The sequence below is a fragment of the Antechinus flavipes genome, chromosome 5 (genome assembly GCF_016432865.1).
Source record: "Antechinus flavipes isolate AdamAnt ecotype Samford, QLD, Australia chromosome 5, AdamAnt_v2, whole genome shotgun sequence".
Taxonomy (NCBI): domain Eukaryota; kingdom Metazoa; phylum Chordata; class Mammalia; order Dasyuromorphia; family Dasyuridae; genus Antechinus; species Antechinus flavipes.
Window position 1 is genome coordinate 92789942 of NC_067402.1, and position 27638 is coordinate 92817579.

At 37.9% G+C, this 27638-nt stretch overlaps 1 long non-coding RNA gene across 4 annotated transcripts; it reads right to left on the reverse strand.

The window, feature by feature from the left end:
• Positions 1 to 1360: 1360 nt before the first annotated feature.
• LOC127564470 (uncharacterized) lies at positions 1361 to 26625 on the reverse strand. Of its 4 annotated transcripts, none has more exons than XR_007954279.1 (6): positions 19056 to 21268; positions 16849 to 16969; positions 13399 to 13581; positions 11216 to 11301; positions 3147 to 3265; positions 1361 to 1809 (listed from the first exon to the last, which is right to left on the reverse strand). It is a non-coding gene; the product is annotated as an uncharacterized LOC127564470 (long non-coding RNA). The 4 variants fall into 4 exon arrangements; XR_007954277.1 differs by lacking the exon at positions 1361 to 1809 and adding an exon at positions 25993 to 26625 and having other exon boundaries at positions 2849 to 3265; positions 19056 to 19181; XR_007954276.1 differs by lacking the exon at positions 1361 to 1809 and having other exon boundaries at positions 2849 to 3265; positions 19056 to 21267.
• Positions 26626 to 27638: the final 1013 nt, after the last annotated feature.

Sequence of the window (27638 nt, forward strand, 5' to 3'; positions counted from 1 at the left end):
TTTATTTAGTTTATGGTTAGATTTATCTAAATCTAAGAGGGATAAATTGAGGTCCCCCACTAGTATAGATTTACTACATATTTCTCCTGTATCGCCTTTAATTTTTCCTTGAAGAATTTGTATACTAATTATTTGGTGCATATATGATAAGTAATGATATTACTTCATTGTCTATAGTACTTTTTTGTAAGGTGTAATTTGTCTGATTATTTCTTTTTAATAAGGTCTACTTTTGTTTTTGCATTATCTGAAATCATGATTGCTATGCCTGTTTTACTTCAATTGAAGTAGAATAGATTTGATTCCAGCCCCTTATCCTAATTCTGTATGTATGTTTTTGTTTCAAGTGTTTCTCTGGTAAATAATATATTGTTTAACTCTGGTTTCCAATCTATTCTACTATCTTCTTTCATGTTATGGGTAAGTTCATCCCATTCATATTCACAGTTATAATTGCTAACTGTATATTTCCCTGTACCCTATGCTATTTATCCTTCTCTTTTTATCCTGTCCCCTTCTCAAGAATGTCTTTTGTTTTTTATTCCTACCTCCCTTAATCTACCTTCTTATTTTAAAAAACTGTTTTTGTTTTTTTAATTTAATTTTAAAATTTTTAATTAAAGCCTTTTATTTTCAAAATATATACATGGATAATTTTTAACATTCACTCTTACAAAACTTTGTGTTCTAATTTTTTTTCTCCCTTCTTCCCACTCCTACCCCTAGATGGCAAGTGATCCAACATACGTTAAACATGTACAATTCCTCTATACATATTTCCACATTTATCATGGTACACAAGAAAAATCAGATCAAAAAGGAAAAAAAAAAATGAGAAAGAAAACAAAATGCAAGCAAACAACAACAGAAAGAGTGAAAATGCCTTGTTGTGATCTACACTCAGTTCCCACAGTCCTCTCTCTGGGTGGAGATGGCTCTCTTCATCACAAGACCATGGGAACTGGCCTTAATCATCTCATTGTTGGAAAGAGCCATGTCCATCAGAACTGATCACTGTGTAATCTTCTTGTTGCCTTGAACAATAATCTCCTGATTCTGCTCACTTCACTCAGCATCAGTTCATGTCTCTCCAGATCTCTCTGAAATCATCCTGCTGCTCATTTCTTATAGAACATTAATATTCCATAATATTCATTTACTACAATTTATTCAGCATTCTCCAACTGATGGGCATCCACTCAGTTTTCAGTTTCTTGCCACTACAAAAAGGGCGTCCACAAACATTACCCTCTTATTTATCATCTTTTCCACTCTTCTCTCTAACCTTTCTCTTAGTCACTTTCCCTCCTACTTCCTTGTGAGGCAAGTTGAATTTTTGTACCCAGCTCTGTGTGTGTGTGTGTGTGTGTGTGTGTGTGTGTGTTTTCTCTCTTTGAAACAATTCCGATGAGTGAGATTCAGCTATTGCCTGATCCCCTTCTTTTTCCCTCTCCATTGTATAAAGTTTTCATTGAATGCTTCTTTTACTTGAATTTTCCTTTTTCCCAGTGCTTGTATCCCATTTGCTTTCCTTTTTGAGATTTTTGCTCATGTTCTTTTTGTTGTCATTGTTGTTATCCATTCATTTTCTCACCTTATTTTTTGTATTTAGACTTTGTTAGAGTTGGACTCTGCTCACTTCTGAGAAGGATGACTAACTTAAGTATCTGTTTTTTCTGTCCTTCTGCGGCTTCTGCATATCTGTGTGGAGGCCTCTTAAATATAATTATACCAACAGATTGGTATAATTCAAGAAAAGGTCCTTTCACTGCCCTTCTGGTCCTTTCACAGGTTGGACTCCTTTCTCTCCTGGAATTGAGTAATAGGCAACAGAGTTACTAAATGGCACCCAATCCTATACCCAGTGATAGGGTCCTCTGGTATCTCTGCCCAGATTTCTAATCCCTTAACATCCCTAAATGCTGGACTTTGCATTTCTGCCATGGTCATTGTCCAATAACTGGGTTGTGCTCCTGACCATTTCTCACCCCAGTACCCACAAATCTTTCTTTTTACTTCCTAAACATCTGTGGGATGGGAAAATGACTGTTGACATGTTTTCTGGGGTCATTATAGAAGAGGTTTGGGGAGCTTTGGCAATTGTAACCACTTACTTGGCCATCTTACAGAGGGAAGACAATAGAATTAAGAGGGAACTGGGAAAGACTTCCCCCTTCTCTTCCCTTCCCTTCTATCTTTCTCTTCCTTTCTATCCTTCCCTTCTCTTTTATCCTTACCTTCCTCTCCATTTCTTTCCCTTTCCTTCCCTTCCCTTCCTTCTGACTTGCAGGAAGCCAGGGAAACCGGGAGGTAAAGGTGACTAGGAAGAATATTCTAGGTGTGGGAGACAAGCAACAAAAATGCCTGGAATTGAGGAATGGAGGGTCTTGTTGATATAACAGCAAGGATTCCAGGGTCACTGGACTGATTACCATGTAAGGATGAGGATAAGGTGTAAGAAGACTAGAAAGGTAAGAAGGGACTAGGTTATGAAGGGCTTTCAAAAAAGAGGCTTTTGTATTTGATTCTAGAGATGCTAGAAGTCACTGAGAGAGTGACGTGGTCTAACCTGTGCTTCAGGAAAATCACTTTGTCCCAGAGGATGGACCGAAGTGGAAAAAGATTTTTGGCAGTGGAGACCAACCAGCAGGCCATTGCAATAGTCTAAGTGTGAGATAACAAGGGCCTGAAACCAGAGTGGTACAGAGGAGAAAATGGACTTTTTAGAGAGATGTTGAGTAAAATGGGCAGGCTTTGATGGGCTCGAACACAAGGGTGACACCAAATAAAGATCAAGGACTCACCAAAATTAAGATAACCAGGGTATCTCAAAAAGGAATAACACAAATTCAGAGAAGATGCTATTTCGTTACTTGGGGTTTTCTTAGCAAAGATGCTGGAGTGGTTGGCCATTTTTTTCTACAGCTCATTTTACAGATGAAAAAACTGAGGCAAAGGGGGTAAAATGACTAGCCCAGGATCCCATAACTAGTAAGTGTGTGAGGCTGGATTTAAAGTTAGATCCTCATGACTTCAGGGCTAGTGCTCTATCCACTGCATGTGTGGGACATCCCAGAAAGAAGTTAAGTAATTGAGATTTCTGGGACTCAATCCCTCAGATCCTGAATGAGTCCCCAAGATATGACCTGTGGCCCAGGGGCTCTCCAATCCATAAGGCACTCCAGCTCAGGTCTCACATGGACAAAGTGAAGGTCTGGATTTTCTCTTTTTTTCTTGATGGCTCATTTTCCATACTAGGGAATCTCTAAAAAGATATAATAATAATAATAAATAGTATGGTTTATGTCTAGAGAATCACCCAAGGTATTCATTGTACTATATGGAGTCAGACATAGAATGCTGATTTATTTCCTCCACCACTGAAAATCCCTAAAACCCAGAAGACATCTAAAGGAGCATTAACAATAATAGAAACTTAAAACAATACCCCATCACACACATAAAACTACCCCCAAAAGGGAAAAACAGTTATGGAGGATTGCTGAAATATTAACCTTTCGTTTCACACCAGCCCTGCCTGAACAGGCCAAAGGGACAGATTTCCTGGCCGGCCCCTCACGGTTTGGACTTTCTGAATCCTTTCGGCTGTTGTTCCACCCATTCCCCTCAGGCTTTCCCCAGCCCTTCTCCCGTGGGGGCCACACTTGTTCTCCCCGCTGATTGTGGCAACCTCCTCCTGCTGGGCAGTTGGCTCCCGATCCGGATCTCGGTCTCTGACATTGTGAGGTTACCGCGGGGCTGCAAATATCCATTTCTCGGGCTCGTTGTGGGCTCAGAGAAGAAAACAGAAAGTGTTGGGAAGATGCCATGTTTTGGGCAGGCACATGGATAATGCACTCACATGTCAGGGCTGGGCTGGCAGAAGGACAGCTTACAACGGGGATGTCAGCGCCTGCTCTCTCCCTGACCTTACATCTCTACAATGGGGCATTTCAGGCCGCCCGGCCAGGTGCTCGCATCGCTGGTTATGGCTCTGGACAGATGGCGGCGGGGAGAGAATGTGGGAGGGAGACATGAGTGAAGGAACGTGTTGGGGCAGAAGGCAGAGAGTGAGATGGATGAAGCAGAAATGAGATCACACTAAGGAGGATCTGGGCAAACCTGCATGAGCCGGACTCCAGGTGAACAGGAGAGTTTGCAGGGTGGGCGGGCGGAGCTTCCTTACATAACTGACTTCGGAGCATGGCCCCTTTCGGATCCAGGAGGAGCGCTTGGGGAGCACCGGCCCTGAAGGCAGGAGGACCTGAGTGCGAATCTAGTCCCCGTCGCTTAACACATTCTAGCTGTGTGACCCTGGGCAAGTCACTTACCCCCAACTGCCTCAGCAAAAAAATAAAATAAAATAAAAATAGTGTTTGCCTTTCGTTTTTCACACTTGTGTGCTTCCAAGGTCATATTTTACTTAAGAAGTGCCTGTCTTGAATCCATGCAATACTCTATTTTTAAAACTTATCAATGAGCAAGGACAACTTTTTGAACTTTTCCTCCAAGAAGGTCTTATGATTCTGAAGCCCTGCAGTAGTGGTCTTGAAGGGGATCCCATAGACTCCCATCCCAGAGGAACTTTCCCTAGACAGGTTTACAGCCACTACTTCAAGTCACCAAACATTTATTAAGTATCTAGCATAGACCAAGCATTTTGCTAAGAATTGGAATACACAATTCCTGGAACCTGGCATAAGTTCTGACTCATACTAGGTGAGTAATAAATGCTGAACTGCTGAATTATTGAGAAAAATTAGATTAGAACCCTGTTCTTTGAATTCACTATCTAGTTAGTGGTTTTTTTCCCTAACAACCAAATTTAAAAATTAATGAAATAATGAAATAAAATACAAGTCTGCCTTATATTAAAAAAAAGAATTGGAATACAAAGACAAAAATACAATATTCTTTGCCTTCAGGGAACTTAGATTCTACGGGGATACCAAGAACATGAGTAAGTAAAATAAAAAGAAAATGAGTAAGGGACAGGTTTCCCCCAATTGATGTAATACAGATTGTAGTTTTCCATGATGAGGTAGGTTTTAATGTATGAATAAGATGTACTTAATGACCACCAATCCCTTTTATGAAACTCAGATATTTCTCTGATTGGATTGTGAAAGAGAACAGTGTGATGGGATGAGCAAGCAAATAAACCACATTTCTGGAGGCTCTAAATGATTGGCCCTTAGATAAGTTAAAGAATTCAAGAGCTGGAGGCAATTTTGGCATTTTATTTATACCAGGGGGCATCAATTGAGGGTGAAGAGTTTCTCTCCTTCTCTACACTGGCCATTTGATTGGAACTACAATCAGTTCCAGTAGGAAAAGCAGGAAACACTGATCCAATAGGATCAGTAGGAGAAAGAACATTTTAAAGAGCAGTCATGCCTTGTAGACAGAGACAGCTACAGACAGTTATCAAAGGAAGGAAGCAGCTAAAAGCAATATAATTCCTAAAAGAAGAAAAAAAAAGTCAGACTATGGAGAAGCTGACCCTGGCAACCTCGCTGAGTATTCCACCCTTTTATTACACGCAAGATAATCATGGATAGAAAGTAAACATATTTATCAAGTAGTAAATACAAATAGTAAAACAGTTGTAGGAAAGTTATACAAATTAGATTAGAGAGAGAACATTTTAGCTTAATCAGAGAGAATAATCTGAATAGAGATTGTGCTCTTAGTAGTCCGTGAGAGGGCAATTACTGGGAATTAAGGGACATGTTAGGAGGCTAGTTTTTTTCATGTATCTAAGCTCTGGAGATCTTCCATCTGCCATTAAGGTTTGCACTTTGCCTCTTGCCCTCCATCTTTATCCACTTTTCTCTTTCCAGTCTCTCCACATATAAACTGTACACAGTGTCGCTTTCTTAGGGGTCCGTAGCTTCACAGTGAAAGAAAGGCAAAAAATCAGAGTGGGATGGGGAGACAATATACCGACTATGTACAAACAAGAACTATGCAGGATAAATTGGGAGTAATCTCAGAAGGAGGACATCATTATTAAGGGAGCAGGGAAAGGCTTCTTATGGAAGGTGGAATTTTAGCTGAGAGCCAAAGAAAGTCAAGAGGCAAAGATGAGAAGGAAGAGAATCCTAGGCATAGGGATAGCCACTTAAATGCCCCGAAGTGAGTGTGCGGGCATGAGTAATGTGTAAGAGGATGGGAAAGGTAGAAAGGAGCCAGATTACGCAAGGCTTCCCAAGTCAAACAAAATGTCATATTTGATCCTGAAAGTAATAGGGAGCCACTGATGTATTGACAGGAGGTAGGAGGTGAGAAGAAATGATAGGGACATAACATGATGTGCTTATGATCAGTTTGATAGGTGGATGGAGACAGAGTACAATGGAGAGAGACTGAGGCTGGGAGACCAACCAGCAGGTTATGACAATAAGTTATCACTGATATTCTTTCAATTCATAGGGCGGGTGAAGCTGAGGAATTTAGAGTCAGGCTCTGAAAGTCCAGAACCACTGCTGTCAAACTCACTCCCCATCCTCATCCCCCAGATCAGCTCTGTACTTCAACCAGGCAGCGGACAACCTTCTCACCTGAAGGGACTGGGATTATTCATTTGAAACAGCCAAGCAAGCAGAATAGAGGATGAAGTAAAAGAAGCTCAGGCCCAAGGAATTTATCCCTCAGGTGGAAGGTGGGGCCGGAAGGCATGAAACAGGCTAGATACAAACTCTCTCATCAGCGAGAAGTTGTTATGCCACAGTTCTCTTTAACTGTCCTGACTCAGTTTCCCTGTACAAGTTTCCCTTGTCCCAGTTTCCTTAACTGTTCTGTCTCTGACCCAGTAAAACTAAGGATTATTCGCTCTCGGGTTATAAATTAGCAAGATAAAAGAGTAGATTCCTGACTGTTTTGTATCCTCAAGGATTTACAATATTCCTTTAAATATTCCAAGATAACCCAAAATATCTTTACTTCTTTGTATTCAAACATCCTGTCTCCGGATTTTTTAGGGTTTTATGGCTTCCCCTCCCTGATAAAAACTTTCCCTCCCTTTCTTTTCTTTGTCTCCAAAAAGGTATTTAAGAAGTTGGGGTTCCTCCATTCATTGCTGGAGTATGGCAGCTGGCAGTTGTATGCTGGTCTCCTCCAGCCCTGGGACCAACATGAATTCCTTAGTCCCAGTATACTTATCTTTGTCTGACTGGATAATCTGAGACTAGAGTCCTGTCCAGTCAATCTTATTCTCCCATTAATAAAAATATTAAAACTCTCTAATCTCTCTCCTGCCTCAGTTTCTCCGGCATTACAAAGTGTTCTTTGGTTTTGGTTGTTGTTTTTTTTTTTAGAAGTTTACTTTTTTATTAAAGTTTTTTTTTTTATTTTAAAAAACATATGCATGAAGACTTACATGAACTGATGCTCAGTGAAATGAGCAGAACCAGGAGATCATTATATACTTCAACAATGATACTGTTTGAGGATGTATTCTGATGGAAGTGGATCTCTTCGATAAAGAGAGCTAATTCAGTTTCAATTGATCAAGGATTGACAGAAGCAGCTACACCCAAAGAAAGAACACTGGGAAATGAATATAAACTGCTTGCATCTTTGTTTTTCTTCCTGGGTTATACCTTCTGAATCCAATTCTCCCTGTGCAACAAGAAAACTGTTCAGTTCTGCAAACATATATTGTATCTAGGATATACTGTAACCTATTTAACATGTAAAGGACTGCTTGCCATCTGGGGAAGGGGGAGGAGGAAGAAAGGGGGAAAATCGGAGCAGAAGTGAGTGCAAGGGATAATGTTGTAAAAAATTACCCTGGCATGGGTTCTGTCAATAAAAAGTTATTTATAAAATTAATTAATTAATTAATTAAATTGAAAAAAAAAAAACATATGCATGGATAATTTTCAGCATCCACCCTTGCAAAACTTTGTGTTCCAAATTTTTCCCTTCCTTTCCCCCACCCATTCCCCTAGACAGCAAGTAATCCAATACATGTTAAACATATGCAATTCTTCTATACATATTTCCACAATTGTCATGCTGCACAAGAAAAATCAGATCAAAGATGAAAAAAATGAGAAAGAAAACAAAATGCAAACAAACAATAACAAGAGTGAAAATGCTATGTTGTGAATCACACTCAGTTCCCACAGTCCTCTCTTTGGGTGTGGATGGCTCTTTTCATCACAAGATTATTGGAATTGACCTGAATCATCTCATTGTTGAAAAGAGTCACATCCATCAGAGTTGATCATCATATAATCTTGTTGCTGTGTACAATGATCTCCTGGTTCTGCTCATTTCACTTAGTATCAGTACATGTAAATCTCAAGGAGTATCTTTGTAAGAGTTTGCTCCTGAAGATTCCTAAGGTGCACAGAACATGCATAGGAATAAAAAAATCCTCTCTTAGATTAGCTTTTGTCTTTCAGTCTCATATGATCCTCATAACAAATCTATCAGGGGTGTAATTATTTGATATTCTATCTATTTGACAAATGAAGAAACTGAGAATGGGAGAAATTAAGTTCACTTGCTCACAGTTAGTAAAGGATAGAATAAGAATTCAAAGGCAGGGATAAAAGTGGAAATATGTTTAGAAGAATCGTACATGTTTAACACGTGTTGGATTACTTGCTGGGAAGGAAAAAGAGGGAGAATTATTTGAAATACAAGATTTTGCAAGAGTGAATGTTGAAAACTATCTTTGTACATATTTTGGAAATAAAAAGCTACTCATTAAATTTTTAAAAAAAATTTTTTTTAAAGAATTCAAATGCAGTTTTGTTAGTGGAACAAATAGTTGCTTGGAGATGGAATGGAGACTAGGGGTAATACCTTATTTTGATTAAGTTATTTAACTAATTGGCTAAGTACCCTAAACTCCCACTGTTAGTTCAGAGAAAAGGGTGTTTCTTTTTGGACCGTATGGATTTTTCAATCTCCTGAATGCTATTGCTACTGATCAACCTAGGCTGGCTTCCCAAATGTGGGTGACATGGAGAGCTGTAATTGCCAGTGCATACCACAAAGTGTCTATCTATATCCTTGTTATCTTTATGTAGCAAAAAAATCTTTTTTGCTGTTGACTCACTCTCACCACATTTTGATTTTGCCCTTAGGACCAACATAAATCTGGCTCAGAAACACAGGTTTTTCAACCTTTTGGAATCAAAAGGGTTTGTTAAATCCCCTCAAATAGTCTAGCTCTTTGTGACCGGGAAGGAGGGTGTCAAATCAGTTTTCTAGCTTTCTTTCTAGCCCCTTTTTAGCCCCCTCCCTTTCCTCATCGGTAAAATGTGGTTAAGAATGCTGACACACCCTGCTGCACAAAATTGTTGTGAGGAAATAATTCATAAACCATGGTATTATACTGGGGAGCTATTATTAATTTGCCTCCAGTCTGAATTTTTTGTCTTTCTCTTACTTACTTACAGGTCCCTACTTGTAAGTTCTTTATATTTGTACTGGGGCTGACTCCAACTGAACTCTTTCAGAGATTAGCTTGTCTGCCATGATTCTGCCTCCAGCCTCTCAAGTACCTTGAGGAATTTGGAATGTCTTTTTTCCACTTCAGCTCCAGCCAATACTAGCAGTATTCCCTCATTTTAGGGGATTAGTGCCTGGTAATCCAGTTCCATTTAGCCATTTAATTATTAATTGGCTTTTACAAAGAAATATTTACTTCACAGATGTAGCAAAAACAAACATTTTCCTTTAATACTGTAGTGCTTCAATTTCCAGGATACCACCTTGTTTGGGACTGGGATAGGTGGGGAAGGGATCACATCTTAGTTCTCACATAGCCTTTGTTCCATCAAGTTCATATTTAAAGATAGCATCACTTCAGGCTTGCACTGGTTTGGAGTCCTGGACCCAGGAACATCAGATCATTTGCAACTAGGCTGATTATAATATTTTGCCTGGATTCATGGGTCCCTCTGGATTGAACTCCTGGTTCAGACTAAAGAGTCTATTCCTTATTATTGTTCTGTAAGGAATGACCAGCAGGATGAATACAGAGAGGACTGGCGAGACTTACATGAACTGATGCTGAGTGAAATGAGCAGAACCAGGAGATCATTATATACCTCAACAACGATACTGTTTGAGGATGTATTCTGATGGAAGTGGATCTCTTTGATAAAGAGAGCCTTAACTGATCAAAGATGGATAGAAGCAGCTACACCCAAAGAAAGAACACTGGGAAATGAATATAAACTGCTTGCATTTTTGTTTTTCTTCCCGGGTTATTTATACCTTCTGAATTCAATTCTCCCTGTGCAACAAGAAAACTGTTCGGTTCTGCACACATATACTGTATCCAGGATATACTGCAACCCATTCAACATGTAAAGGATTCTTGCCATCTGGGGGAAGGGGTGGAAGGAGGGAGGGGAAAAATCGGAACAGAAGTGAATGCAAGGGATAATGCTGTAAAAAATTACCCTGGCATGCGTTCTATCAATAAAAAGTTATTAAAAAAAAAAAAAAGTCTATTCCTTGCATCTAGAACAGAACCTAGCTGCCCCCAAATCATGGTGGCTGTTGACTCAGTCCCTTTTGAAATAGCCAGTGGGGGAAAAAAGATTCATTCCCATCATTCCCACCATAGACCAGTGAACTCAGTGAGAAAATGTGAACCATTCTTCAGTTCTCACAATTTCTCCAGAAGTAGCAAATGGCCTCCACATAGATATTTCATTTTAGCAAACGGATGGGATCTGTACATGAGCCAGATCTACATTATATACTTTGTAGTAGGAAGTAATTTTCTCTATTTAATTAGTGAGTTCTCCTCTATTTTAGTCTCTTCCTTCTGAGATTAACCTCTATTCTTATTTATAGACTTTTTGGTACATAGCTGTGTGTATGCTGTATCCCCAATTAGAGTAATACTAACCAAAGTGGAATAAGCTGTCTTGAAATGGGTTACCCCATTATGCAAGCTCATACCCAAACGTAGCATCACTTCCAGTTCTTACTGCTCTGGAGTCCAGAACTCATGCATATCCACTCACCTGGTGCTAGGTCGGTAATTCCTGACTCCTAGAAGTCCTCACTGGAAATCATCAAGCAAAGGCTGATTGACTATTTCTCTGATATATTATAAAGGAATTCTCTTTCATATGAGTCAGTTTAGGTAGTCTGAGATTCTGTGATTACCTTATAATTATACGTCAAATTACTTTGATTAATATTTTTAAAAGAAATGCCCATTAGCAGAACTTACAGATATCTCTGTTAAGCATACAATTTTCATTGTAAAAGAGTTGATTACAATGGTAGGTATAGGTTGATCTGTATGAAATTTTCTACCTAAAAAAAACAAAAAAACATTATATTACTTTCACCTTTTTGTTGTTATTTGTTTGCTTCTTTTTTCCTTTTTTCTCATTATTTCCCTTTTAACCTGAATATATTTGCACAGCATGACAAATATGGAAACATGTTTAAAAGAATTGTACATATTTAACTTATATCAGAATGTTTACTGACTGGAGGAGGGGGGAAATGAGGGAGGGAGAAAAATTTGGAACACAAAGTTTTATAAAATTGAATGTTGAAAACTATCTTTACATGTATTTGGAAAAATAAATTGCTGCTTTAAAATTGCATTAAGGTCAAAGGAAATGCATAATTTTCAGATGATAACCATTCTGGAGAATAATTTGGAACTATGTCCAAAGGACTATCAAACTGTACATATCCTTTGACCCAGCAGTATCATTACTGGATCTATATTCCAAGGAAATCAAAAGGAAAGGTCCCACATGTGCCAAAATGTTTGCAGCAGCTTTTTGAGGTGGCAAAGAACTGGAAAATGAATAGATGCCCATTAATTGGGGAATGGCTGAACAAGTTGTGGTATATGAAGGTAACTGAATATTCTATAAGAAATGATGACCAAGATTTTTAGAAAGCCCCAAAAAGATTTATATGAATTTGTGCTCAGTGAAACAAGCAGGACCAGGGATACGTTGAACACAGTAATAGCAAGATTGTACAATGATCAACCATGAAAGACTTGGTTCTTCTCAGTGGTTCAGTAATGCACGGCAATCCTAATAAACTTGTGATAGAAAACTCCATCTGCATGCAGAAAGAGAACTGTGGAGATTGAATGTAAATCAACACATGCTATATTCACTTCTTTTTTCTGTTTTTTTTTTCTTCTCTCGTGATTTTTCCCTTTTGTTTTGATTTTTTCTCCCAACATGAGTCATAAAGAAATAGTATTTAAAAAGTTAATAAACATGTATAACCAAAAAAAATTAAGAAATGGGAAAATATAGCATTAAGGAATAATAAAGATTCTGTGATCTCAATTTCTCTATGAAACTTAAGCACTTAGCAAAAGAAACATGACTTGGGTTTTTTTTTTTTCCAATATGTATGATTTTAGTTCATTTCAACTGTTGGCCTGACTTTAAAAAGAACATTGACAAATGTTTATTGATAATAATGAAATATACTCCTCTCTTCTAGGTAGAGATACTGAGATATATACTGTCGGAAATGATCAATGATACCGTTTTGCTGCAAGAAATGGTTTTACCTATATCAGATTGCTTGCTGTCTTGGGGGGGGAGGGAGGTGAGGAAGGAAGGGAGAATTTGGAACTCAAAATATTAATGTTGAATGTTGAAAATTATCGTTACATGTAATTGGAAAAATAAAATATTCTAAATTTTTTAAAAATGGTTTCAGGGAGAAGGTGGTGATATTAGGAAATGGAAACTATGTTTTTTAAAGCATTCGTAAAACATTCCGTTTTATGAAGAACAACAACAATCCTCCCTATATTTAATATTGAACAAGTCGGTGGTAATTATAATAACATTATATAGAGATTTTAGGGTGTTATGCTCTTGTCTTTTTGCCAATAAATAATCTAATGGTCTTTTGAAAACGATGGCAGCAGGAAATTTGTTATAGACAACTTTGGTGAATTAAAAAAATATACTTTCAAATACTATGAAAGGTCACTATTTCTGGAAGTTCTACTAATGGCCTTCTTATCCATGAAGGTATAAAATTAGCGGTTTATTCCCTCTAGTTTTTCCATAGTTTTGTGTGTAGATCGCCAATAGAGGGGGCCCATTTCTCACCAGAAACAACCACTGGGAAATTGAGGTATTCATGGAGGGAATCTTGTTAATCCCACAGGTTGTTAAAATCTAAGGATAATGATTCTAGCAACCAAACAGATAGGGCCCAGAAGCTATCCAAAGACCTATTGCATAATAAATACTTTCTGCAGGGAAAGACAAGGCCACAGAGTCAATGAACTATCTTCTCTTTCCCTTTAAGATTTAGAATTAGAAATTAGGATGGGTTAGTCTACATATAGTACATATGAAACAATTTTAAATGCACAAACATCTCCAAGATATAATTCTTGTGTATACTCACTCCTTTCCTTTTCTCTCCACCCCATACTCCACTGAGTTTTATTCATCTCTTAAAGGATATTAGTAGGAAAAAGCAGATCACCTTTCACAACTTCTATCTTAAAATGTAAGGAAATATGTACTTCTTGAAAAGGTAGCTTTAATCTTCACTCGAAATCTTCTTCAACAATCACACATCAGGTCTCTGTCAATGTAAAGTGCCATATTTAATGTATTATCTTGTGGTGCAGTAGGAGTTGTGGAAGGAAACTGGGGTGCAAGCTTTATAGCAGCCTGAGGCTGGGGTGTGGCCACTGTTTATTGTAGTATTTATGTATTTCTTCCCTATTTAAGATGTACTTTTAAAAAATAGGTTCCTGTCTTCCCCCACCCCTCTCATATCACTTATGAAGTTTTGGAGTGTTGTATCATTTTTTACTGTGTGATTTTTTTTTACAGAGCTTGGTGCTTTTTTGGAAATGCTTTATGTCGCGTTATAGCAAAATGAACTGTTTTAGTAATGTTTCCTTGGTTCATCCAATTATACTTACAGAATAATGGCAAAAAACAAACAATCCCCCCCAAACCCAAGGTCAACCCCCCATTCCTGGGGGCAAGTCAATTTATCAGAAACTCATAGCTAAATGGCTTAGGGGATAGAGCACCAGGCCTTGAGTCAGGAAGATTCATTTTCCTGAGTTCAAATATGATCTTAGACATTTACTAGCTATGTGACCCTAGGCAAGTCATTTTATCCTGTTCTGTTTACCTCATTTTCCTCATCTGTAAAGTGAGCTGGAGAAAGAAATGGAAAACCACTCCAGTACCAAGAAAAATCCAAATAGGGTCATGAGGAGTTGGACGCAACAAACAATAAAAATCAGCAATCCCTTTCTGATGGATTGGGCCACTTCCTATGAAGTTGGGCATACATTAATTATTCCTGTCTTACTAACTTAGGGCATTTTATATATTCTAAACTGCAATCATGAGATATCACATTATAAAGGCTGCTACACAGAATAATAGGAATATGGAACAATAGTCTCCACAATGATCTTAGTACAAGTTACATAAATATTTAACATTCTTTTAAGTTTTCCTTTTCTGCAAATGTATTGACTAACTGAACATACAACTGGGGAAATTATAAAGTACCACTTTATCATTGACGTAAGAAGATCATTAATGTTAGGGGGTAAAGGACTAAATAGGTAAGCTGTAATCAATATATTGACCCTAATTGACATCTGGATTAACAGAGAAATTAGAGCACAATTGAGAAGTAACTTTGCATCAAGGCTGGACTGTGGTATAGATCGATAGTTGTGATCTCGCCTGGATTCTACTCCAGTTCTCAGAATTGCATCCGTTACATTTCAGAGCCGCTGCAATCATTCTAGTTTTTGGTCATCTGGGGCGCCAATTTTTTCCCACTATTGCTTCTGTCTTGCTTTCTGCCTCACCCTCTAGGGGCCAGATGATTGGGCACCCATTTCTCAACTTCCTATTTCACATTCTTCCCAGCAGGAAAATGCCCAGCAAGGATACTGTGGAACTTAATAAAGCAATGTACTTGAAAAATCCATCTAAATTTTGAATCTAAAATTATTTATTTTGTAGTCATTTTTTAAAATTTCTGCTTTTAAGAGTTTGTGTATTTTATGTGGAATGGAGACACTTTCATTTTCTATAGCTCCACAGCCTTCTCAAAGAAATCTCTCACAAGAAGCTATTTGTTATGAGGAAAGCCTCTGGGCTAATTTAGTTGTTAGCAATTCCATTTCCTTTTCTTGTTCTAGGAATCCAGTTTCTCTTGTCAGGTATTGAAAGTAATCATGTATTAAAGAAAGACTGTTTCTCTGTCTCTCTGTCTGTCTCTGTGTATGTCTCTCTCTGTCTCTCTCTCCCTCTCTCCATCCTCTCTGTCTCTCTGTGTCTGTCTGTCTGTCTGTCTCTCTCTTTTTGAAAATATTATCCAAAGAAATCCTTGGCTTGGCTAAAGTACTGACTTTTGGAAGTACTCAAGTATCTTAAATCACCTTTAAATTACTTCTCTGTTCTCTCAGGCCAGCATAGAGCTGTTTTCCAAAAATTGGTTGTGAAACGTCATCTAGACAATCTTTGAGGACTTAACCAGACATAGTGAAAGTTACAGTGATGTATTTGTGTTCAGGAACATGGGGTTGCACCTTAACATGTGTTGCACATAAAATGGGCAATTATGTTCTGGGGGTTATCCAGAGCGGTTCAGGATTCCTATGAAATGAAAACTGGACATGTTGGACTGATGCTTCAGCTAGTGATTTGTTAATAGAGTATAGCAGAGAACGGACTAAAGGCAAGGTAGTAGGCTAATAAGACCTGATGAAAAAGCAGTGTATAAACAGAATACCCAGGGTTTCATGGTTATAATCACTGAGTCATACCTGCTGAGGGCCTGTATGCTCATCAGGGGCCCAGATGGCAGAGCCAGGTGCAGTTTGGTGTATTCAGAAGGGCTAGAAATATTACGTTACATCCCACCTAGGAATAAGGGCCAACTTGCCAAGAATACAAAACTTCCATGAACGATCACATTCCTGGAACAGTTTGCTGTTGCAAGGTATACGTAGGTGATTGGAGACTGAATGTCATATCTTATAACTTTATATTACAATCTATCCCTTGACCCTGAAGGCCACATCCTAAAGCTGCTGCTTTATCACCAGTCTGTTTCCAGATTTGGCAGCTTCACTCTATCCGTAGTGAACAGATGAGGGTCAGAATCACAATTGCAGTGCCCAGAATCTCAAGATTCTGTTTATGATGCTTCCCTGATCCCATTGGGATAACTGGCTCATAGTTCCGGGAAATCCAGGATTTTGTCTTTATCATGCTTCTCTTTCCTGCATTGGCTCTGCTCAGAACTCCGTGTCATGAGCAATGGCCAGAATCTTGGGGCAGCAAGAGAAGTTCACCTTTGTCTAGAGTTCTTCTTGGCCAAATAGGACCACGTGGTCCTGCCCCCGTGACCCATTGGTCTTCAGCCTGAAGACATAAAACAGCAGCTCTTTGCTTGATTTGTGTGACGAGGACTTGCCCCAGGGATAACTGGCCCATCTCTGGTGTGGCTCATCAGTGGGTGAGGTACGAGATCAGAGGGACTAGGAATATAGCAGTGGCCAGGGGCTCTTAATAGCAGAGTTATTCAGGAGGTGTGGAAAGAAGTACCGAGTGACTTCCAAAGTGAAGCAGCCTGGAGCTGGCGGGCTTCAGTGGCAGTATCTAAAAGGGGACCTCAGTGAGGGGAGGAAAGTAGATGGAAGTATTAGGGAGGGTGGATCATTGCATCCCAATGGGCCTTTCTCATGACTAGGGGAAGCTCGTAAGCTCTAAACAGAAAATTAATTGGTAAGAAAATATATGAAACAGACGTCATCAATATGTAGCCAATCTCCTTCAGATATCCTTAGAGCTGTCCAAGACCCACCTAATATCAGAAGTAATCCCATCTCCTAACTGCTGGCCAGAACAGTCCAGCAGTGGTTCATCTCAAGAGAATTCTATCCTTGACTCCAATTCCAAGAAGGGTTCAGAGGATTTCAGGATTCCTGCAAAATGAAAACTTGACATGTTGGATTTGCTGTTTCAGAAGGGAGTCTATTGGCAAGATGGGATCGGTGGAGGACACAGAGGATTTGGGACTGGAAGTCAGGTGCAACCTCAAGGAAATAAATAATAAAGGCAGAAATAGCCAAAATTATATGATCATACTCACAAATCAAGAGCTATGGTCATGGAGGGTGCTGAGCCAATCTCCTCTAGTCACAATTCTCAGTTTTGTTTTGTTTTGTTTTTAATGCCTCTTTCTGGCTGCAGGTGGGCAAGCCACCTGCAGGAGGGTGTTTTCCAGGAGGGCTGGGAATAGCTGGTTCTCCCTGAAGGAGGGGGTACAAACATGTCAAAAAAAAATCCTCTATGCAAACTAAGGTATATTTACGGGAACCAGGGAGAGAGGGCAGGGGTTGCCAGGCACACATAATCCCTCTAAGATCAAGAGGTTCAAGGTTTCTATAACTTGATCTTACTTGATAGCAACTCAATAGTACAGGTACTAATCTTGCTGGAAGTAGCTCAGTGTGCAGATTGCTGTTTCACAGTTAAATACCAGGGACAACAAGGTCAGGAGTCAGGGCCTTGTGACTGTTTTATATTACACAAATTATCCACAAAAAGCCCCAAACATAAACATTTACTACCTAGCCAGCTCTATTAGGTACTGAAGATAGGAAGGTTTTTTAAAAAAACCAATCTCTGCCCTCAGTTAGCTTACCTTTGACAGGAGGGAAACAACTTGTAAAAAAAAAAAAAAAAGCATATATATCATAAAATAAGCAACCATTTAAGAAGGAAGGCGAGAACAGTAACAACAAAGGAGATCCCCTAAAGCTTCCTCTAGCCGCTGAACTTAGTTTTGAGGAAAGCAAGGGATTCTGAGAGAAAGAAATGGGGAGAAAGTGCATTTCAGCTATGGAGCACAGGCAAAGAGAGGGGAGACAGAAAATTAAGTGGAATATTTTGACTGGACAATGGAAGTAACCCTCCTAGGGAAACTAGTGAGAATCGTGAGTGGAAATATGATATGAGCCAGATGTGGTGACACACCTGTAATCCCTGCCACTGGAGAGGCTCAGCCAGGTGGATTACTGGAGTTTGAGAGTTCTGAGCTTTAGTAGGTCAATAGCCAACTGATGTCCACATTAAGTCCAGAATCAATGTGGAGGGTTTCTGGAGAAGAGAATCTCAAAAAATTGCCCAACAAGGGGTGAACTAGCCCACCTTAGAGATAGTAAGTCAAAGTTTCTATACACATCAGCAATGGATTGAGCTTCCAGGCTCAGAGAGAGAAGGAAACCTCGTCTCAAAAACAAAACCACCAAAAATTGTGTGATTGGGTATATGTGTATGTGTGTGTGTGTGTGTGTGTGTGTGTGTGTGTGTATTTATATATATATGCACATAGATATGCTATCTTCAGATATGTGTGTATTTTTCAATATACATATGTATATTGCGTATACATATATACATATATATGCATAATACTTGAAAATGGCATTTAGCATTTTGGTACTTCATATATTAATTATATTCTTGGAATTAAAAATATGAAATGATTCCAAGTAGTTTAAGTGGAAACTTTTTGTATCATTTGGAATTTTTCCCATGGCTATTTTCCTTTTTCTCTGCTTTTTAAGTTCCTGTTTCATAAACTTCCATAGATTTTCCTCCTCTCCTCAATTCAAAATACAACCTATTCCTCTGGAAATTTCTAGTTAGCTATTCATTTGTCCTCCTATTTAGGCAAAACCAGGAAATTGCCCAAACACACACACACACACACACACACACACACACACACACACGAACACATGTAAAGGTTTAGAAATAGACAACTTTCCAGAACTCAGGTTGCCAACCCTTTATCCATATATTCATTCATTTGACAAATACGTGGTAAATGTCTTTTAGTGGAGAAGATACAAATAAGACACACTGATTTCAAGAAGTTTACATTAGAGTAATGAAGATGAACTAAATAGAATCTAATGAGAGATATACAAAATGCTACATTCTCTCCCTCCTCAAATTTCCCAAGAGCACTTTGGATTTCTCCATTGATGGATCACAATTTACCTCATTTATAGAGAATGGAATTTGAAGTTGGTGTTCTTTAAGGTCTCTTCTCAGCTCCAAGATCTCAGAATTCTTTTTCTTGCCCTTTTCCACCGAAAGCTCATGCAATCTGCTCCTCAAGTCATACTAAAAGTGAAGGCAAAACCATGGACAAAAAGGAAATTCAAATGCAGCTCATTCGATTTCGGTTTTTTATTTTATTTTTTATTTTTATTGACATCTTTTGATTTTAAATCACTTTCATTTCTGAATGTCACTCTTCTCCCCCAGGCCTTCCATTTCAGTGACCCATTCTTTGTTTTATTTTGTTTTGTTTTTTTTAAAGGCACTTTAGAAAAATTAATCATTCTAAATTTCACGTTATATGCAATATTTAGCACCCATAGTCCTACACCTTTGTAAAGAAGGAAAAGAGGTACTTTTTTTTGTATCTTCTTTGGGGCTGAGTTTTTTTCATGTTGGACCAATAGATGTTCCTATCTTTCCAATTGTGGGGCAGGTAGGGGCGAAGTGGATAGAGAACCAAACCTGGAGTCAGAAAGACCTGAATTCAAATTCAACCTCAATCCAACCTAGCTTCATGACCCTGGGTAAATCACTTAACCCTGTTTGCCTCTGTTTCCTCATTTGTAAAACGAACTGGAAAAGGAAATGGCTGACCATTCCAATATTTTCACCAGGAAAACCTCAAATGGGAACATGAAGAGTTGGACATGACTGAACAAAAACTTCTTAACTGCTTTTCCTATATTAAATATTCTCAAATTTTTTATATGACCAGTTCTATAGACAGTTGAGTTTGATGCTTCGGGCATTTATTCTGATGCCTTTGATAAACAAGCCTTTTACCTTGTTTTCTCTACAAAACTCAAAACATTTTTCTCTTATTATGGGAGAGGTAGAATGTAAGTTTCTTGACAGCAAGCCTCTTTTACTTCTACCTTTGTATCCTTAGTCCCTAATATCATCTGGTACCTATGAGGTGCTTACTATATGCTTTTCTAATTGAATGGAATCAAAAGGTTTACCTTAAAGGATCATGATACTAACAACAAGAGGTTGTCTGCCACAGATCACTCAAATTAGCATTTAACCCTGACTAAGTAAATAAAAATGAGAATAATGATATTCGAACTACTAGTTACACAACAATGTCATTGTAAGGATCAAGTAAGATCAAAGCAATGCAATCCCTTTTTAGCCCTGAAGTACTATATAATTGTATTATTTTTATGCCTTCCTAGGCATTTGGTTTCTGCCAAATCAAAACATGTGCTAGCATTCTATAGCCAGCCTTAGAATATACACATAATTGTCTTTGCAGTTAGCAAAGAAAACATGGGGCCAGTTTAGTGGGTGGTGATGAGCACCCACTTTTCTAAAAGAAGGAGCATCTATTGCAAAAGGAAAATACTTTAGTACTTTTGGTATAAAATAGATCAACATGGCTGGAGTTGAAGTAGAGAAAATGGCCTATACTTGGTTGTTGTCAGTGCATTTTTATTCATATTTATTCAGGAAGACTATGGAGTTTTGCATTTGAAGTGAAGAGAATCTCTCTGCAGAACTAAAACATGATCAAAATTATGCTGAAAGGGCTTCCAATGGAGGCTATTCAGTTTTTCTTTTGAGAAGTACACTTTTTAGTAGGTAGTTCTTGGTACCTCTTAAGATTTAGTTTTCTAACTATTTGACCTCCCCCATTGATTTAGTTTTGTTTTATTTTATCTTATGAATACATTTTTTGACAGAATGAAAACTTGTCAATGACTCAAACAAGTCCTCTTATGAATACATTTTCCCCAAAAGTTTATCTTGTAAAAATCTTATTTTAATGATATCTTGTTTTCACATCATCTAAAATTTTCCTCTATATCTCTTCTAGAGAGTCATTCTATACAAATATCTATTTAAGTCTCTGGTTATTGGAGAAAAGACAAAGAGAAATAAGACACACTGTCTTAAAGAAGCTTACTAAAGTAAGATAAGATATACAAAATAATTAAAGTCTGAGATAAAACCTAATGAGCACATGGGATGCACAAAAAGTGATGATCTTTCCTACTCCAAATTTTCTAAATGCACTTTACATCTCTCCATTGATCTATTACAATTTATTTCATCTATAGAGAAAATAGTTTTAGAACCAGAAGGGACATCAAAGATCATCTACTCCAGTTTAGGAAACAGACTCAGAGAGATTGGGATTTGCTCAAGCTCACCTAAGTAATAAATGCCAAAACTAGGATACAAACCCTGATCTATGATTTTAAATTCAAAACTCTTTCCACAAATCACGATTCTTTATGTAATGCCTCTTATAAGGCATACAACTCTCCCTCATAACTTAGGTCCCTAGTGGGTTCAGAAACAAGAGGGACAATGAGACAACTATAACTCTAAGGATCACAGGAGGCTACTGCTAATTCATGAGTACCCAACAATATGTTTCCCATTTACAATCAGCCACTAAAATTAGTTTTTAGCAAATGCATTCTTAATGTGACATAGTAAGAATAACTGATAGAAATAAACCTATTCCCTCTATCTACCTTTGAAAAAAATTCCAATAAATATATACATCATCCTTGGGGAAGAGTGAATGACACATGTATTTTATATATAAAAATATATCAAAGATAAAAATAAAATCATCCTTTCTTTGTAAAATTTTTTCTTGTAGTTTCTTGTAGAGATCCCATCCAGCTCCCCTTGAATGTATCTCTCTTTTGGGTGGGCAGCTCAGCTGGTTTCTCAGGTCTGCTTCTTTCTAAAGTCTAAGGTTAAAACTTCTGCTCATCAAGAAGAATAATAGTCTCCGAAACTGTCTCCTCTCTTGAATGATTGTCTTCCTGAATCCATGTTTGTCTTCCATATCCCTCTCTGCTCCCAGGGGATGCATTGTCTCCTATTGATCCAGTCTTTTTAGTGATATGACTATTGGTGAAGGGAGAAAAGAGAAAATTGCCTTCTTCTCCCAAAAGTGACTTCCTCCTGATATTTTACGTATTTTGGTTTTCTATACTTTACCCATCCATCTAAGACTTCATTTTTTTTTTAATGTTAGCTTGGTACTGTACTTTATTCCTCAATAAATCCATTAATAAATGTAGATCTTATTATAGAGAATGGTGGGTTTTTTCAAAAAGCCATTTTTTAATTTTAAAATAATGTATTGTCAAGCCATTCTCCAATTGATAAATAGTCAAAGGATATGAACAGATAATTTTCAGATGAAGAAATTAAAACCATTTCTAGTCATATGAAAAAATGCTCTAAATCACTTTTGATTAGAAAAACGCAAATTAAGACAACTCTAACGTATCATCTCATATCGCTCAGATTGGCTAAAATGACAGGAAAAGATAATGATAAATGTTGGAGGGGATGTGGGAAAAACTGGGACACTAATAAAGTATTGGTGAAGTTGTGAAATGATCCAATCATTCTGGAGAACAATTTGGAACTATATTCAAAGGGATATCAAACTGTGCATACTCTTGAATCAGTAGTTTCTGTATCCCAAAGAGATAATAAAAAAGGGAAAATGATCCACATGTGTAAAAATGTTTGTAGCAGCCCTTTTTGTAGTGGCACGGAATTGAAAATTGATTAGATGTCCATTAGTTGGAGAATGGCTGAAAAAGTTATAGTATATGAATGTTATGAAATATTATTGTTCTATAAGAAATGACCAACAGGATGATTTCAGAGAGTCCTGGAGAGATTTACAAGGACTGATGCTAAATGAAGTGAGTAGAACCAAAAGAACATTGTATACAACAACAATAAGATTGTGATCAACTATGATGGACTTTGAGCTTTTCAACAATGAGGTGATTCAGCTCAATTACATAGACTTGTGATGGAGAGAGCCATCTGCATCCAGAGAGAGAACTATGAGGACTGGGTGTGGATAACCACATAGTATTTTCATCATTTTTATTATTGTTTGCTTGCTTTTTTTTTTCTTTTTTCCCTTTTTGATCTGACTTTTCCTGTGCAGCATGATACATGTTTAGAAGAATTGCATATGTTTAACCTATATTGGATTACTTGCTGCCTAAGGGAGGAGAGTAGGGAAGGGAAGGGAGAAAAATTTGGAACACAAGGTTTTGCAAGGTGAATGTTGAAAATTATCTTTGCATGTATAATAAAAAACTTATTTAAAAAAATAAAATAGGCCTAGAGAGACTTACATGAACTAATGCTAAGTGAAATTGGCAGAATCAGAAGATCATTGTACATGACAACATCAATATTATACGATGATCAATTCTAATGAACTCTTTCCAACGATGAGATAACTGAGGCCAGTTTCAATGATCTTGTGATGGAGAGAGCCATCTACACCCAGAGAGAGGACTATGGGAATTGAATGTGCATCACAATGTAACATTCTCATCTTTTTATTGTTGTTTATTTGTATTTTGTTTTCTTACTCATTTACTTTCCTTTTTGATCTGATTTTTTTTTGTGCAGCAAGAGAATTGTATAAATATATTTACACATATTGGATTTAACATATATTTTAACATGTATAACATATTTTAGATTGCTTGACATCTAGGAGAGAGGATGGGAAGGAGGGGAAAATCTGAAACACAAGGCTATGCAAGGGTTAATGTTGAAAAATTATCCGTGCATATTTTTTTTTAATTTTATTTTATTTAATAATAACTTTGTATTGACAGAATCCATGCCAGGATAATTTTTACACAGCATTATCCCTTGCAATCACTTATGTTTCGTTTTTTCCCCTCCCTCCTTCCTCCCCCCCACCAAGATGGCAAGCAGTCCTATATATGTTAAATATGTCGTGCATATGTTTTGAAAATTAAAAACTTTAAAAACTTTTTTAAAAAGCAAAATAAAATAATATATTTACCTTTAAACAACAAAAATAATTAAACATGCTTACAACTCTGCATTTTAAAAATGAATTACATATAATATTAAGATCAAGGGGTCAGATTCTGGAGAGCAATCTGGAATTATGCCCAAAAAGTTATCAAACTGTGCATACCCTTTGATCCAGCAGTGTTTCTATTGGGCTTATATCCCAAAGAAATACTAAAAAAAGGAAAGGGACCTGTATGTGCCAAAATGTTTGTAGCAGCCCTGTTTGTAGTGGCCAGAAACTGGAAAATGAATGGATGCCCATCAATTGGAGAATGGCTGGGTAAATTGTGGTATATGAATGTTATGGAATATTATTGCTCTGTAAGGAATGACCAGCAGGATGAATACAGAGAGGCTTGGAGAGACCTACATGGACTGATGCTAAGTGAGATGAGCAGAACCAGGAGATCATTATACACTTCGACAACAATATTGTATGAGGATGTATTCTGATGGAAGTGGATTTCTATGACAAAGAGACCTAACTGAGTTTCAATGGATAAATGATGGACAGAAACAGCTACACCCAAAGAAGGAACACTGGGAAACGAATGTGAACTGTTTGCATTTTTGATTTTCTTCCCGAGTTATTTTTACCTTCTGAATCCAATTCTTCCTGTGCAACAGGAGAACTGTTTGGTTCTGCAAATATGTATTATATCTAGGATATATTGCAATATATTTAACATATATAGGACTGCTTGCCATCTTGGGGGGGGGGGGTGGAGGGAGGGAGGGGAAAAAACGAAACATAAGCGAGTGCAAGGGATAATGTTGTAAAAAATTACCCTGGCATGGATTCTGTCAATACAAAGTTATTATTAAATAAAATTTAAAAAAATAAAAAATAAAAAATAAAAAAAGATCAAGGGGTCAGGATACGTGGATTCTAATACTGAATCTTTCATCAATTAGCTGTGTGCCCATGAATAACCCATTTCACTTCTCCATGTTTGTTTCTTCACTTATAAAATATAGAGAATAACATTTGCTCGATCAAATTTGTTTAATTGCTTTCAGTTAATATGTATTGACTAAACACCTTCTATGTGCTAAATAAGGTGGGGAATAAAAGAATCGCAAAATGTGGTCTCTGTAGTGCGGAAAAGAGTTCCTAAGAGACCTTCATGAGGTCTCCACAGAGAGAGAAAAGGACCTCTAATAACCTTGAACTGTGAATTTGTTCTTTGTCTACACGTGGTTTTCAAGTTTAAACCTAGTCTCCTCAGAGAACTTGTGTGTAGGTGGAAGAGTATCCACAAATCCTGTCTACCCAGTTCTGTATTCTTTTTTTTTTTTGGTAGCTTTTTGCTTGTTATACTTTTTCAGTAAATACCTGCTTCTAAAAGCTAATTAAGTCTGGCTGACTAATTGGTAATCAATGGGGAGCACACAGGGTGAGAGTGTTACAAACCACAGCTCCCTAGAGTTATCCTTAGAACTCTGAAAAGAGTTATTTGTTCTCTGGGAACCCAACCTGCCTAATTTGAGTGGGCATTGAGAGAGGGAATGTCCCACAGGTGGTAATATAAACTAAATAGAGAAAGAGACAGAGATAAAGAGAGAGACAGAAAGAAATAAACAGGAAGACAGAGAGAGAGAGAGAGAGAGAGAGAGAGAATTCACTTTATTTTAATCTCAAATTCATTTCAATTTCAAGCAAATTAGAAATAAAACACAGATATATTTACAGATCAGGCTACATGGCTATGATCAAAATATCCCAACTATTTGATGGCCCCTAATCCTAATGATAAATTCAGTTCTTTTGGAGGTTGAAAGAAAAACGTACAAAGCGAAACATAAAACAAGCATCAGAAACCCGAAGGCAGTACTCAAGATAATTTTTCAGTAGCAAACTGAGTCATTGCTGCTACAGGCACTCTAAACACACTCATAGAGTGAGTAAAATTTGCCTTTGGCAGCCTCCCACCTCCTTTTTCATCCTCCTTCCCATTTCTTGGCACACACTGTTTTTCACTGCCTGTGTACTCACGGCACAGTCCCTGTACATCTGTGGCATGTGGCATCTCACCTAAAATTGCCTCTTCTGAAGGGATCTCTGCTCTCCCTCTTCTCTCCTTTCCCCTAGTATCAGTAAAGGGAAATGAAAATGGACATAGAACAATCTGAGTTTGCAAATTGCAGAAGAGGCAGAGACAGACAAAGAGGGGGAGGGAGGGAGAGGGGGAAAGAAAGAGGGAATGAGAGAGAGAAGGATAGAGGGAGGGAGGGAAGGAGGGAGAGAGAAAAAAGAAGGGAGAGAGGGGGAAAGAGAGAAGGACAAATGGAGAGGGAAGGAGAAAGAGGAGGGAGGGAGAGAGAGGGGGAGAGAAAGAGGGAGAGGGAGAGAAAAACAGACAGAGACAGAGAGACAGAGACAAAAACAGAGAAACAGAGATAGAGAAAGAAAGAGACAGCTAGAGACAGAGAAATAGAGACAGAGAGGGACAGAGGGAGAATGAGAGGAAGGAGATGGAGACAGAGACAGAGATAGAGAGGGAAGTAAGTGGAGACTCCCAGCTTGGAGATAGTTGGGTCTTTGCTATCTGAGCTGTGATTCAGAACAGCCCAGGTTTGGGGAACAGGATATTTAAAGCCACAAGAAACACTGTCCTGTCACATGTTTCTTCTACCGCTGGAGGATCAAGGACATCCTTAAAGTTCTGCTCTTTCCCCCAATGTTTGTCCCCCACAGAAGAACTAGTCACATTGCTGATCAGCAGTAATAGAGAAGTTAGAAAGAGATGCTTCTGTAGAGCTACTGTAAAGGAAATAGTTTTTTTAAAACATACGTTTATTGTTGTTCCTTCTCATCCAATTCTTCATGACCCCATTTGGAGTTTGCTTGGCAGAGATACTGGAGCCGTTTGCTTCTCCAGCGCATTTCACAGACGAGGAAACTGAGGCAAACAGGGTGAATGATTTGCCCAGAGTTACACGGCTAATAAGCCTCTGACAGCAGATTTGAACTCAGGTCTTCCTGACTTCCGGCCTGATACTATCCACTGTTCCATCTAGCTGCCTCAATCAGGGTCTTCTTAAAGCTTTTGTGTGGTTTGTAAGCCTTTGACATACCAACTTTAATAACGAGTACTAGCAGCAAAAAGTACAAAGTGCAAATGGCATTTAAAAGAAAATGCAATTTTCTTCTCATAGTTAATGTAAATTTCAGTTCTGTCAATTTGACTTCTAGGGACAGAATTTACTTTCTCTTCTACAGGAGTCATTTTCCCTTTGCCACAGAATGTGATATAAATTTAAAGAGCCGTATAAATGTAGTTGTCCCAAACTTGAGTCAATTTGCCTTTAAATGGCAGCTAAATATTATTCTATCATATTTAACTCTAATAATGCCCTAATTGTTTGTCTGACTTTCTAAATTTAATGAGACATCCAAGTAGAAATATCCCATGGGCAGATTGGATTTTATAGGACAGTAGGGAAGAAGTCAGAACAAACTATGGAGAGAAGAGGGTGATGGATGTAAAAACTGAGAACATTAGGGTCCAGAATCTAGATGGAGATTTTACTCCTAATTCAGGTAATCTGTTTCTTGTATATTCTGTGTCTTCCTATTTATGTGCATGCCATCCCCCTCCATTAGAATATAGGCTTCAAATTAAGACAATTCTGAGATATTGTACAGATCTCTCAGATCTGCTAAGATGACAGGAAAAG